The sequence below is a fragment of the Balaenoptera borealis genome, assembly GCF_965194805.1.
Source record: "Balaenoptera borealis genome assembly, chromosome: 19".
NCBI classification, from domain to species: domain Eukaryota; kingdom Metazoa; phylum Chordata; class Mammalia; order Artiodactyla; family Balaenopteridae; genus Balaenoptera; species Balaenoptera borealis.
This window is the reverse complement of record NC_138878.1, coordinates 30,517,641-30,533,953: the sequence shown is the minus strand read 5'-3', so window position 1 is coordinate 30,533,953 and position 16,313 is coordinate 30,517,641.

Genomic DNA, 16,313 nt, shown 5'->3' with positions numbered 1-16,313 from the left:
ATTTGGCTCTAGGAAAGATACACATCTGTCATGGTGGGTGCAGTTGGGACTAGTACTTGGTTATGTTTGTGGACGTCTATTGACATCCTCCAGGATTCATCTTTTTTCTCCAGGGACCAGACTGATGAATTGAAGGGAAATACGATAGGATCACCAATCTTCAGATCCTCAAGGTTGACACAAATTTCCACCATCCCCCAATCCTGAGATATGATATTGTTTTTCATTTGCCATCATTGCTAAAGAAGAAAAGTTAGCTGATTTTTTAAAAATTTTAAGAATATAATAGTACTAGTGGTATGTGATATTGTAAAAATCTTGAAGGTGGTCCTTGAATGATTAAAGTTGGGCAGATTCTAGGGCTAATGCAGCACATTGCCTTTCTAGAATTCTCCCTTAATGGTGTGGATGGTTCCAAAATGCAGCAATGCTCTGTTACTCATGTAAAAGCACTTCAGGTTGGTAGGTATGTGTCTGTTTGATTCCTAATCCTGTTTGTCACTTAAAACTGAACGTCATGCAATCTTAGATCATCTCTTTTGTAGAGGAAATAGAAACCAAAATATCAGGACTGGCATATCAGTCAATTGAATTTTCTCTTCCTTTTATCATTTTGATTTTTGAAAACCCCTGATAGCAAAGAAGTTCCTTCCTTAATCCTTATATCTCTTCATTTCTCTGTCCATTTCTGAATGCCATGAGGAGATATGCAAAAGGAAAAGAGAAAAAATACATTTCAAACATCCCATGTTATTTTTACCACCTCTGGGAAGAAGAGTGTTCCAGGAAGCTCCAAAAGAAAAGATAAAGACCCATAGGATGTGTATTCTGGCCAAAATCCTTAAGACACATAACGCTCCTTCCCCCCTAAGTCCTTGATCACTGTATTTTTATTGAGATAACTTCATCTCTTCTCTCTGCCCTCCAAAGCCAGGTCATGCCTCAGGACCCAGGTCTCAAGTAGCATCATTTCCATGAAGCTTTTCCTGCCTATTCTAGTCCTGATATCCCTCCTTCTCTGTTTCTCTTCTGAATTTAGAGTTCATAATTGTAAACTACTATCAATATAAGAATAGTTATAATAATATCTGTAAATAGATGTTTGTAATTTAGAGACTGCTCAGCATCGTTTCCCTCTTTTTAAAACCTCTGCAATTTCCTTGGAGGATAGACCTCTCTGATGTTGGCTACAGTCTTCACAGGTGGGTGGTTCTTGAGGATTACTTAAACTGAAGGTCCAATTCCTTCTTCTCCACAGCCCGAGACAGTGGGGATGAGGGAGAGTGGGAGGCACATGACCTAAGCTCAACTCCATCCATCATTCACACCTGGGACTTTGAGTCTTAAGAGCCTTAGGCAAGAATGAAAAGAAGGTTTCGAGGTCCTTTACCACTGTAGCCAGGGTACCTTGATCACTCTGCTCCTGCTGCCAGCTTTGTATTCGTTTCCTATGGCAAGAGATTCATTTCCTGTAGAAACAGATTACCAAACATGTCGTGGTTTAAAATAACAGAAATTTATTCTTTAACAGTTCTGGAGGCCAAAAGGCTGAAATCTACATCACCGGGCAGAAATCAAGGTGTCTGCAGAGCTGTGCTCCCTCCAGAGGCTCTAGGAAAGAGTCTGTTCCTTGCTTCCTCCATCTCCTGGTGACTGCCAACATTCCTTGGCTTTTTGCTACATCACTCTCATCTTCTAGGCCAGCATCTTCAGGTCTGTCTCTGCTCTATTTCCACATCACCTTCTCCTCTGTGTGTAACAGATCTCCCTCTGCCTCTCTCTTCTAAGGACACTTGTACGTGCATTTAGGGCCCACACAGATAATCCAGGACAATCTCCCCACCTCAAAATCCTTAACTTAATCAAATCTTCAAAGTCTTTGCCATATAAGTTAACATTTACAAGTCCCGGGGATTTACTGATATCTTTGTGGGACATTTTTCATCCTACAACAGTCTTTGACAAAAGTGTTTGAGATTTCTATGAATTGATCTGATGTGGCCCTCAGCATTTAGGACAGAAGGAGTTTATTTACTCCTATTTCCTTTAATCTATCTAGGAAGTAAGCAAAAATGAGAAGTAAGATAGTGAAAGGAAATAAATTTATATATTATCCCAGTGCAATGTTCATCAAGCTAGAGGGGCCCAGAGTTTGTAGTGCATTTGCCCACACCCAGAGTCTCTTTCCCTAAAGCAAATATTTCCCAAACTTTAGCATTCACACAAACTTCCAAAATTTTGCCTAAATGGAATAACACTTATATTCACCAGATCACCTATGTTATTATTTATCTAATACTTTTCATTAAAGGCACTTTCTTTTTTGATTAATTTTTATTGGAGTATAGCTGATTTACAATGTTATGTTAGTTTCTGCTGTACAGCAAAGTGAATCAGTTATACATATACATATATCCACTCCTTTTTTAGATTCTTTTCCCATACAGGTCATTACAGAGTATTGAGTAGAGTTCCCTGTGCTATACAGTAGGATCTTATTAGTTATCTATTTTATATATAGCGGTGTGCATATGTCAATCCCAATCTCCCAGTTTATCCCTCCCCCACCATTTTCCCCCTTGGTAACCATAAGTTTGTTTTCTACATCTGAAACGCAGTTTCCTTTTAATGTAAATAAACACTGTTTTAAAGAAAATTTTATTTCACTATTAAAAAGGGAAAATAAATATTACCTATCATAAAATACAACAAAAAAATAAATGTTTAAAATTCCAGGTAGATACCATGCTGCCTGCAAAGGCTCTGAGTCTGAGTCTGCTCTCTTTGTAAAAAGTAAGATTTTGCAGGTGTTGGGTGTTGAAGACTAGCACCCATCTGAGACTTTCTTCTTAGTATAATCAGAAGGATTAAATGAGAAGTGAAAAGAATATGGCCAATATTTTATAATAACTATAAAAGGAATATAACCTTTAAAAATTGTGAATCACTATATTGTACACCTGTAGCATATAATATTGTACATCAACTATACTTCAATTTAAAAAATACTTTATTACTAAAACAAAAAGAGAGAGAACTGAAAAGGAATGGCGCTCTCTCCATCCAGTTCAATGTCACATACACCACCTAAAATCATAACTCACTCACCACCTAAAATGTTCACAGAGAAGACTAGGAACCCCTGCCCTAGTGAAAAAGGAAGTTCTAAAACCTACCCAGCTCACTCCACCCTAAGTTTCTATCTAATCCTTTGTCTTCTGTGTTTTTGGAGTCTTTGATGAAAGCAATTCTCTCTCTACAGAGACATTGAGAAGAAGCATATTGGTTATTTAGTTCCTCCTTAACCACTCTGGACTCAGTTTCCTCATCTGCAAGGTGGGGGGTAATAATAATACCTTCTATAGGGTTGTTGTGAGGATTAAATCTGTTAAAATATGTAAAGTACTTACACATAATACATGGTAATTGCTGTGTCTGCTATAATAATGACTATTATTATTATTCCCATCAATTAAATAAGTAGTTATTTATTGCCAGCATTGATTTTTGCCTTGTGCTAAGCTTTGTGAGACTGGAAGAGAAATAAGCCATAATGTTTGCCGTCGATGAACTTACAATTTCACCAGAGAGGTGAGGAAATAACAGACAAAAAAATAGACAGTTCTATAGCAATTCTTAAAAGCCTATGCTAGAAACCAAAAATCACACTAAGGACAGATAAACACGGTACAGGCATACCTCATTTTTTTGCACTTTGCTTTATTGCACTTCAGAGATAATGGATTTTTACAAATTGAAGGTTTGTGGCAACACTGCATCAAGCAAGTCTATCAGTGCCAAAAGCGTTATTTGTAATTAAGTTATGTACATATTTTTTAGACATAATGCTATTGCCCACTTAATAGACTAGAGCATAGTGGAATCATAACTTTTATATGCACTGGGAAACCAAAAAATTCGTTCCACTTGCTTTATTGCGATATTTGCTATATCGCGATGGTCTGGTCTGGACGGAACCCGCAGCATCTCCCAGATGCACCTGTGTTTGCTGGCGGCTCTCATTTCCATTTGCCTCCAAGGATCCATTCTTTGCCACCACCACACCCGTCGTGCTTCCAAGGAACTGATCCCTACGGTCTGCATCACGCCAATTCCTTGTCCTCTGGCTTCCAGTGAGAGGCAGCCAATGAGAGGCACCAGCAGGAGATCAGCTGGTGAGAGGCGAAAAGGTCAGGGTATTTCCTCCTGGTTTCCCCTGCTGTAGAGCTGTGCCTCTGGCAACAGCTACCTCTCCTCTATGGCTCCAAGTCTCCCTGATTCTAGTCATTTTCTTTTTTCCTCTTACTTCCTCCTTCCCACTGTTACTGATACCTAGAGGCCTCAACATCCTTTACTGGTCCCTTAACTCTTCCCACACCTCTGTAAATAGTCCCTTCCTAGAACTCCTTCCTAGTTAAATCCTTTTGGAGGAAATTCCATTTTCTGCCAGGTCCATGACTGATCCAAGAACTGTTAGACATCAGTGATCTGAGTGTCATCTAATTCCTCTATAAACTCTGAAAACAACTACTAAAGACATTAAGAGCTTGATGCAGGAAATAATAGAGTCATCCAGATCTTCTTTATTGGTCAGAGTATCCTGCAGCATACTAGCAATGGCAGCCACATCTGGGACATTCATTACGTGGCAGGTCCTTTAATAGCTCCTTTTCATGCCTCATCTCATTTAACCCTCCCCAAACCCAATGAACTCATTAAGCCTAATTTTAAAATAAAGAAACTGAGATGGAGAGTAACCTCTCCAACTGGGGGTAGAGCAGATCCAGGGTATAAACCCTGTTCTGCCTGCCATAGAGCTACACTTACTCCCTTAGCCACCAGGCTACACAGCCCCCTTCTACCGTGGTGCCACTGTTACCAAAAGCAGGGGTCTGGCTGCTCGCCGCTCAAAAGCCAACAGAGAGGCAAGGTTGACGGAAAGGAAAGTTTGCTTCATTTCGGAGGCACATTCTATGTGTGCTTCAAGCAGTAGACTTTAAAGCCAGCAGTGACACACATCATAAGTAGTTATACTCTGTGACAACTACACTAGACAGTTTATAACTAGAAGTATGACTGACAACATATTCAAATTCTAGAAACTTCATGTAACTTCTAGAACACTTATATTAATGATATTTACCCATACAGTATAACCTAAGAATGTTTATCATTATTATTTGACAATGTTTCCATGTAATTTAATGTACCAAATAATCCTAGTTACCTTAATATTTCTTCTGAGATGCCTCAGGGCCTTCTGGAATGCTCAAAGTTAGCTAGAGAAGAAACTTATAATCTGTTATCAAAAGCAGTTCAATATTCCAGGAAAACTTTGTTCTCTTAACAGAGAGAGAAGACCAAATTCCAGTCTTGTACCACCTTACTATTAATAACAAAATTCATTTATCTAATTAAATTCAATGTAATCTTAATCCTGACAAAGTACAAAATTCTTTTCTCAAAGTTCCTTTTTCACAAACCTTTTATCACTTTCTGGATCCATATTAATTTGTCCCTTATTTTCCCCACACATAAGCAAGCAGCTCTAGGACAAAATTATTCTTTTTTTCCTCAATAAAAATATCTCCAAGTCTTTTTACCTTCTCTCATCAGCAGCACATATCTTACTTGCTTTACACACGGAAATGTTTCCCATATCATTTTAGTAGCTTTAATTGCATATTACAATTTTTAACCTTTAAAAGACCTTAACAAAACCAAGAAACAAGTCATTGAGCTGTTTATACCAGCATTTTCTGATTGGGAAACTTAAGAACGTATTCCATAACCTCTAAAAACATACATTTTTTCATAGCACAATTTCTCTTTAATGTGGTACAAGATGTGTGTTTAATGAACCCAAATATCTTTTGAAGTTCTACTTATTTACCCAAGGCTGAAGTCTCAGGCAAAGTGGGCTGCGTTTGTATTTTAAGGACATGATAAGAGTTAACTTCGAGCTTTCTCTTAGGCATATTTTTGTTCTCTCAGGGTCAGAATTCTGAAAACAGTATTTTTTCAAGCTAGCTTTCTTTAACTGCATATACAAAAAGAACCAGTTTTGGGGTTTCAAAAGAGTTTCATCTTAACAAATTTTCTCTGGAGTCTGAAGAATACTGCTGCCATACATTGTTTTTAAAAAAATCATCTTTCTTTTTCTTTAGTCATCATTTCATAGCTAAAATTTTTCTAATGAATTGAACCTGAATTTCCCATTCTACAAAAGACAGCAAAGATACCAATCACACAAATGGAATATACATTCACACACCAGAAGACAGAACTGGATGACCGATACGGAGGTCATCCGATACGGAGGATGACCGATAACAGAGTCCCAAACGAACATTTCCCCAACACAAACGGTCCTCGACGTCAGACACACGTCAGAACCAACTGGTAAAATGTCCAAATAGCACTTCATGCTCAAAAGAGAAGTTTGCCCGGGTGCACACTGATGGACTTACTCGGTCTTGGAGCTCGTCAGCTCGTCCAGACGCATGTTTCCATTCCACCAAAGAAAAGCGTCAGTTGGCAGCCAGTGCCGAGCAGGGGGGAAACAGGGAGGATCCCCAAAACAAATGGTTTTGGCAGCTGCTCGGAACGTCCCCCCGCACCTCCCTCTCGGGGCCGGCTGGCTCATCGCAACCATCTTGGTGCATCGTCATGGCCAGCGGCTCTGTTCTGGAAAACCGTGGGGAGCCAAATGTCGTGAGAGGGCAGCCTCATGTTGGGTGGCACAAAACTGTTACCAAAAGTGCGGGTCACTGCTCAAAAGCCAATAAAGAGGCAAGGTTGGTAGAAAGGAAGCTTTGCTTTATTTCAGAGGCCAGCAACTGGTGGTGGGGGGGAGGGCAGACCAAAGGTCAACTTCCCCCCCTGACAATCAGTGGACAAGAGCTTTTATAGACAGAGGTGGGGGGTACATGCACAAACAGCACAGGCAGCTCTGACATTCATCTTGAAATTGGTCATGCAGTGATCTGATCAGCATTATCTTGATTGCTTTAAGTACAGTTAGTCTTTAGTTCCAGGGCTGGTTTGTTCCCATTTCTTTGAGGCCGGTTCTCAGAATCGTGACAGCTTATGTCATGGCAACAGTCTGGTCATCATGTAGTTAACTTCTTCCACCTCTTGGGGGTTTCCGTATCTATAAGACAGCTCAAAGGCTATGGCTCAGAATATCTATAGCCCTTGAGGAGCAACTAAAGGTCCTTGACTTTGCTTAATGGCGAAACTATTATTATTTGGTCTCACTTGACTGTTTTCCTTTGTTTCTGCATTTTCTCACTTCTCTGATTTAAACTTATTCTTTGGCGAAAGTTTTTCTACAGACAAAAGGCAGGCTGAGGACATGAGCAGGGGGTCGGGCAAGGATCATGGGGTCCTTCTCCATTTCACCACTAGTTGTGAGATATCATGGATTTCAGAGAACTAGGAGAAAAAAGCCCTCCCACTGCCTTTTTGCTGAAGCACATGTTTGCCTGGAATTTTTTTAATGTATATTGTCTCCCCAAAATGTGTTCTTTTCTAAAATTCCTCAGATTTGCTCTCTCTGGGCTATTTTAGAAGATTTAGGTTAAAACAAATGGACAGGGAAAGGAAACACATACATATTTCTCCTGGTTTGTGAAAACTGGTTATATCACTTTAAATCATATCATTTGACTCAATTTGCTAATCTGATTGCCCAATTACATACTTTCTAGGTTAGCTTTACACTATGGTCCCACTGGTGTAACCTCTTTCCAAGCAGAGAGATCTCTCTCTCTCTCTCTGTCACTCTCTCTCCTCACCCCCTACGCCAGGCTTTACCTCCATCTACCTACTTTTCCCCTAAACAACAATTTCTCTACCTATTTTTTCAATTATTACAACTAAAGCTTTCAAGTTAAAGCAAACAATGCTGTTTTCTTCCCAAAGCCAGCCATTCCCTGACACAAAGTAACAGTGATACTAAGCATTGCCTGCAATTGTTATGAAAATGCATTTCTGTTGTATCCTGTTGTCATGGCAGCTAAAGATCAAGACATGCCTGCTACATACAGCAATTTATACTGATTTGAAAGACTGTTTGCGGGGGGGAAACATGAAAATGTATAATCGAATGCATTTGAAACCGTAGCCTGACAAAGTACAATATCTGTTATTCAAATAACATTTCTAAAGCAAAGTACATCATTTATTTCAATCAGTGTTGTGTTCATTATTTATGCTCTTGGATTTACTTGAATTTCCAACACACTGGCAATTTTATTATTTTTCTTGGCATTCAGAATCTCTGTATCACCTTTGCTCAGGCACTGGCCAACCTAATACAGACAGCAACACTCAAGTCACATTGAGAGACCCAGAGTTGCTGTGGCATTTTCTCTACTGCTTCTTTGTTTTCTGGGCTGGAGACATCCCTTAGGTGAAATTCTCCCTCGGACAGCAACTGCTTGAAATGTCACAGCACGGCCAATTCCCCTTCATCCAGATTGTCATTTCACTGCAAGATACTGTACCATATATATCGTGTTTTGCTTCTCCATGGGGGATGGGGAGAAAAGTCCAAGAATAAAAAAGATAGAGGATGGGGGATGCCAAACTGAGACTATAAAGGGTTTAGATGCAAATAATTGAGTACAAAATACCACTTTTATTAACAATCTGGATGGTGGTTCTTGTCTCTAATCCTTTTTATTGGTTATCCTTCCAAATCACCCAGGGAGACCACTGGTATTTGGCAGGAGAGAAGTAGAGGCATGGAGGGGATTAAGGGCCTACGATCACAGAACAGATCCGTAGCAGAGCAAGGATGAGAACATAGAATTCTGACATTCCTGAGCCATTGTTCAGCCCATGGCCTGCTGGACAGAGGCCTTAAGAATTTTATTGAGATTGTCTAAAGCTTAACCGACTGCCACTCCTCCAAGGATAATTAGCTATACCACTTTTCCCACAGCCAGTAATGCACACTAACATTTTGGCCTTGACTTTATGAAACTGATTTTCATCCCGCTTGAGGATAGTCACTGATGTCATCCTCTTAAATCCTGCCTCTTCAAGATTGGCATCTGCAGGCCAAAAGCTGCGAGGTGCCTCCCTAAGGTCCAGCTTTCCTTCCTACATTGTCCACTTGAGTCAAACGTATACATCCACGCTTGACTTAGGAGAGCACATTCGTGTAAAATCACCAGTTTACTGTGTCTCCCCTCTCATCCTTACCCAGGATGGACAGGATCTGGAAAACCCGGTCATGTCACTGAAAAGGAAAGCAGCAAAAAGCTGTCACTTACAGACTTACAGTGTCTGGTCATCAGGCACTATTCTAAGCGCAGCACACATAATAATTTTACAACCACACATTGAACTAAGTTCTTATTATAGTCTCATGCCCACAATGAGGAAACCGAGGCACATGGAAGTTAAGTAACTTGCTCAATGTAACAGAGCTAGTAAGTGACACAGCCAAGATGTAAACGCAGTTGTGTGGCTCCGGAGACTGCTCGCTCAGCCACTATGCTAAGCTAAACTGCCTCTGCGACACCAAGTGGTGAAGAGCTCAGGCTCCGGGATCCAACAAACCAAGGTCATCTTCTAGCTGCAAGAGTGATCCTGGATAAATGACTCTACAAAGCTCCAGGTTCATAGGTTGTAATAATGACTGCTAGATCTGCTAAATAAAGTCATTAGCGCTGTACGAGGCACATGCAAGCCCTCCAGAAATGCTAGCTGCTCACTGTAAGGAATGAACACTTTCAGAGCAAATGGGCCAGAACATCTGGCTCACGGTAGACTAGTCCAAGGAAGAAATTGGATATGGGGGAAAGAAAGAATTCCCTCTGCACAGTCTTGCCCCTTCCACTAAAAAGTGGGCCAGGGCAGAAGGGGTAAAATGAGAGCAAAGAGATGCCATAACCTAGGAAGAGAGGAAGCTTTTTCAAATGATAGGAGGCTGGCTATGTTTTGGACAAATTAAGGTAAGAAGGGAATCAACACAAGACATGTTCTGGGAATGAAAGACCCTCTAACGAGAAGTGAATTTGAGGCAGTGGCTTCCCAGGGTGATTAATTTAAACACTCTCTTTGATCAAACAACTAGTCTAATTTTTTATGTTTACCAAGTCCTTTGTTGCCTGAATGAAGCAACTCCTTGGTGCAATGTGATCTTTTTTCCTTTCTGTCTTCATCTAGTCAAAGCTGGAAGAGTTTAAATTTCTCTTCCAGGAAAGAAGCATTCTCTAATAGAAAAGCATGGAACCAGGACAAAATCCCAACTTCTGTGTGACCAACTTCCTGACACTGGGAGTCCTGGAATCACCATATATTGAAAATTCTACAAGAATCTTCTAGACCAAAATGAGTATCTCACAGCACCACCACAATCTGGAAATTTTCCTCTGGTTCTAGCCTAACCAGAGGCTAGATCTGATGCTTATCTTACCATCTGTCTGTTTTTCTGGAGTCCTGTTCTTGAAAGACATTGTAGAGTCAGGGCCACTGAAGTTTTGTCAAGGAGTCAAAGACCTGAAGACTAAGAGTCAGAGAACCTGGGGTTAAGTCCAGGGTCTGGCACTCACTGCATGACCTTGGGCAAGTCACACCTCCTCCCTTTCTGTCTGGTTTCTCATCTGTAAAATGAGAGCCTTTTATCCGCTTCAGGATTCTATGATTTTTATGAACTCATTCAATGAGAAAGATATTCTTTGATCTGTAGATACTATCCATAGCATGATTTACTACTGGGGGGTTCGGGGGGCATCTTTTTCATGGTCTATGTTTTATATGATAATCACCAGTCCCTATAGACTTGGGATAATTTTGCCATCAAAATTTTCCATTATAGTGGCATTATAGCTCTGTTTCAACAAGCTTCCTCAAGTAACTTTTCCATTGCAAATTCACATGATAATAGCATTATAAATGGCATCTCCAAAGACTTCAATTAAAATTGATTTGTCACTGTAATCTTAGCTAATAATGGTATGGTAATGGCATTATAATGAGGAGATCAAAGACTTACACTGAAATTATTTTGGCATTGTTACACTATATTCTAAATGGCTTTGAATAGGCTGCTCTATACATAGATTTGAAACTGTTGTGTCACAGTAATATTAAAAGCTAAGAGTATAGGTAATGGAATCATCCACTCCTTTCCCCCAAAGCCCAGCTAGGAATTTCTTCTACCCTTTTCATTACTCATAAAGGCGAAATTCAAATAGAACTTCAATTCTAAGTCCCCCTACCCAGACTCTCAAGGAAAAGAATGAGATTGAGAGGATGCTTCTGAATGCCTACAAATACTGCTCTCAGATGTGGCTGGAGCGAGCCCTGCAACCCTCCTTCAGCAAGTGCTGGGGCCTGAGTTCCTCTCCTCTCAGCTGGGGCTGGGACATACTGACCTGAGCCAAGGGGTCCTGTTAGTGGAGACTGAGCTCTCGCTCCTTCATGGGTGGTCATGCTATGGAACTGGAATTCTGCAGCTTCTGAAGTTTAATGCCTCTTGCCTCGAGTCCCTTGTGGCTTCGCTGTTGTCACCCTGGTGGGCTTTGAGTGACATTGAATCCTTCCGCTCCCAGCTCTCTGGCTGTGGAGCCAGCTGTGTGTGTGGTTGTTTTGTGTTTATTTATTTACCTTGACAGGGACATAAATTAAATGGAATGAAATATAGACTCAGTTCACATTTACTTCAGAGAATATTCTAAGGTTCTAATATTGTTCTAGGGTTTTTTGGGGGGGCAGGTGGTTTGTTTGTTTGTTTGATGGTTTTTTGGCCATGGCACATGGCTTTTGGGATCTTAATTCCCCGACCAGGGATCAAACCCGGGCCCTCGACAGTGAAAGCGCAGAGTCCTAACCACTGGACTGCCAGGGAATTCCTGCTCTAGTTTAGAGAATATTATTATTATATTGGTTAACATTCAAACTAACAATTATGTAGTTTTTGCTACATGACAGAAGCTATCCTCAACAATTTAAATATGGTTGATCCTCGTTATTCATGGTAGTCATGTTCTATAAAGGCCCTACAAACACTGAATTAATGAATTCCAAGCCACGGCTCTTAGGGGAAATACAGGGTTAGCTTCCTGTGAGCCTCTGGTCACATTTTTGTCCATTGATCGATATAAAACCTTGTTTTATGTATGTTTGTGTTTAAAAACACCTTATTTAACATGTATTGTTCAATCATTTACATTGAACTCACGGCCAGCCGCACTGTAGCTCATGCCTGAATGAAGCTTATCTAACACATGTAATTTCTCCATAAAGGACATCACAGTCTCCCCGTGCTCAGGAACACTGGACTTCAGCACCATGCCTGAGGGCCATTTTAATCAGTGAAATCACCAAATAAAAAGAACAGGGCTTCCCTGGTGGCACAGTGATTGAGAGTCTGCCTGCCAATGCAGAGGACACGGGTTCGAGCCCTGGTCTGGGAAGATCCCACATGCCGCGGAGCAACTGGGCCCGTGAGCCACAATTACTGAGCCAGCGCGTCTGGAGCCTGTGCTCCGCAACAAGAGAGGCCGCGATAGTGAAAGGCCCGCGCACCGCGATGAAGGGTGGCCCCCGCTTGCCACAACTAGAGAAAGCCCTCGCACAGAAACAAAGACCCAACACAGCCATAAATAAATTAATTAATTAATTTTTTTTAAAAAAAGAACAAAAATGCTTAAAAAAAAAAGGCACTAAACAGACCGTGAAAAGAACCCTTGTTTACAATATGAGAGCTGAAACAAGAAGGCAGTGTTGCCTTGTCCAATCTCTCCTGGGAACATGCACTTAGAGCAACTTAAATTTTTTTCCTGCGTGTCCGTGAATGACCACAAAATTGCCACAAGTACTGATATTGAGGTTACAAATAAATTTAGTGAGTAGGCAAATTTGCAAATACAGAATCTACCAGTAATGAGAATTGACTGCATAATAATTGATTTCATCTTTACATCAACCCCATAAGTTAGGTACCATTACTACTATCCTCATCTCAGAGATGAGGAAACTGAGGCACAGAGAGATGAAGAAACTTGCTCGATGCTCAGTGTTAATTCAGATTAATTGATAGTTGCCCTGGGTTTGTTTCTAAATAAGTCATAAGCTTGGTGTTTAGTTTAGTTCATTTTTTATTTAGGAGATTGATTTGGAAAAGTAGCATGACCCTAGTTTTGGGGTGGGAAGAGGTATCTGTAGACCTCCAATTTTTCAGGCCTTTGAACTAAGCCAGGTTGGGGGACTAGCATGTAGAAGCTGAGGCAGACACTCTTGGTGCTAACCCAAATCCATTCTTCCATCCTGCCCCCCTTCTTCCTGGCTGTTAGAGTACCAACCTTCTGTGTGGCTCTGCACTGAAGACAGAGCCCCTACACCACCCCAGGGGAAGTGAATTTCCATTGACATTAGCCAATCAAAACAATTCCATTTCCCTAATCCAATTGGTTTAGGCAAGGACATGTGTTGCAATTCTAGCCAGTGAGAATTGAAGGGAAATGCCTTGCAGAGCTCCAGGGGAAGGTTTTCCTTTCATTTAAGAGATGTCTGAGAAGGAAGAGTTCCTTCTCCTGCCTCTGGATATCACTGTTTGAGAATGTGATACTCAGAACCACTGCAGCCATCTTGTGACCATGAGGAGACAAACTGGAATGGCAGAGCTGAAAGATGTAGTTAAGGCACATTCCTGAAGCCAACCTACCACTAATCCTTTTGCCAACTTTTACTTGTTTAAGCTGTTTTTAATTGGGTTTTGATTAATAGAAACTGAAAGTATCCTAATAGATACAGGAATTTTGCTTAGGAATCCATTATAATGGAGACCTGGGAGACACTAAGTACAGAAATTATATAGGCAGAAACACAGAGGTTGAACCCTATTTAAGAAGCACAATGTATTGGTTGCTAAGAGATGCTGAGAGGATATAAATGGCCAGGGAAATTTCCCCTCCTCAGAGACAGCTTATAATCTAGTTAGTTGAGAAAACCAAACACAGCCAGTTCAAGAATTCTCGTGCAAAGTAGATTCCATTTAATTCTGCCAACATTAATTCTGAAATACATGTGGTAGAGGTCTGTTGATGAATCAGACATACTCCCTGTCCTCTACAATCTAGTAGAGAAAACTAGACTGACAGGTGATTATAATTCAAGGAATATTATAGAAAAAGATGTTTGGGGAGAAACATAAGTGAGAGATTAATTTCTTTTGGCAGACCCAGGAAAGCATCACGTTTCTCCTGTGTAAAATTCTTCAGTGATTTCCAGTTGTACTTCATTTATTCAATAAATATTTATTGAGCAATTACTTGGGACAAATCTAAGTGCTGGGACACAGTAGTGAACAACAAAAAAGTCCCTGCTCTTAGACCTTAAGTTCTAATAAAAAGGAGACAATACAATAAACAAATGAGTAAATATATGCTATGTCAGGGGTGGTGATACCAAGAAAAAATAAAGTAAGTTGCAGAGGATAGGAGTGCTCTTTTATTTTTAATTTTTTATTGGCAATCTAGAAAACATTTATTGAAAATCATGCATAGATTACAGTGTCATTCCAAGAAAAGTTATCTTCTGTCAGCTTGAAACTAACTGAAGGAGCTGGTGGAATTGACATGCTCCTGTTTAGATGCTGGGGTCTTAGGAATCCTTGAGTCTGTGCTTGGTATCTCATTAGACGTGGGGACTCTGCATTTCCTAGAAGTCCTATTTTACATAGAATGGTGAGAAGCTGGCATATGAGCAGAAAGCTGAAGGAAGTGAGGATGTAAGCCAAGTGTGGATATCTGAGAAAAGTGTTCAAGGCAGAACGAACAGCAAGTGCAAACGCCCTGAGGCAGAGAGCTCCTGGCATACTTGAGGAACAAGAAGCAGGTCAATGTGCCTTGAAGAGAACGAATGATGGGGGAGGAAAGTTGTGGGAGGTGAGATCAGAGAGGCAGTCAAGGGCAGAGTCAAACTTACTGAAGTTAATGTACTCAGAAAGTCATAGGTTTTGGTATAACATGAAAAAGTAAGATATTTTAGCCACAATCAGTTAAGACTATTGTCTCTTTCCATTCTGACTTGTCCATTGCATTTCCCTCTGTGCTGGGTCTTTAGAGAGGCTGCAGGTATTTGGAGGAGCTGGATAAGAGGAAATTATCTTGGGGATACACCTAGATGGGGGTTACTGAGATATATTTATGTGAATCACAGTCACGTTCATGACTAGCTGTCCCTGTGTAGGAATGGTTCCTGCAGCTCACCACCCAGAACTGTGACCCAAAGATGCATGGCTGGAGGTCCAATGGGAATATGAATATGTCCTATGGAGTCCAGGTCTGGAACTCTGTGAAGAATTTAACAAAGTGTGAGGTATACAGAACCAGAAGCTAGTCTTTAGACAATTCTCCCAACATCTGATGTGTAAACTCATAAGCAGAAGTTGAGTTCTCATTGACACCTGATCACAACAGAACTTCTCTCCCATCGGGAATATATTCAAGAGTACAGAGACTACGTTGATAAATGTACCTTTGTTGATGGAATCTCAAGAAACAGTTTATCAGACAAAGGCACAAACCCAAAGCAGTTCTACAAACAGCAAGTCTATCCATGTGTAAAGTCACCCACCATCAATAACAAAAACATAAATTTCCAACAATCATCCTAGAGGAGAAACTGAATTATCTTGTGTTCTCTCTATTGAACATGATATTATAATATCTTTGTCATATGGAGAGGCAATCAAAGTGTATGCAGACAAAGAATATAAGGAGGAAAATGTGACGGGGTGGTTCAATCAGTTCATTAATGAAAACATTATGTTATTTTTCTGGATTCCGTGATGTTTGTGGTGTCAGCTTTTTGACTTGTAATTTGTAGTGAGTTCTTTTCTCATACTAAAAGTATATTCACTTTCAAATGTCATTTTGTATTCCTAATTTTGTATTATTTATCTTAAAGAGACTCCCAAAATTGTATCAGCTTGCGGTCTCAGAAAACCGAGGTCAGCTACATTTTGAAGGCTTCTGAGGCATGGTTGCAACCGTATCCCAGCTAAAGCTTAGGAGGGTCTTTCCAGCAGCAGAATTCAGTAGTGATTCCCAGATTTGGGGATTTCATGGACCAGTAATATTTCCAAAACAATTTTTTGAGGGGACCAATATTTGATTGCTAACTTTAAAAATAAAAAGCCATCTAAATAAGCATTTAAAACAACCATATCTATTGCTCTTTTTAAAATAAAAGTCTTATAAAGAAACATACTAAAGTCTTTATGGAGAAAATTATGTAATATAATGTCTACATTTTGTTTTAAATTTATCCAAATGGGGGAGCAATGGGAG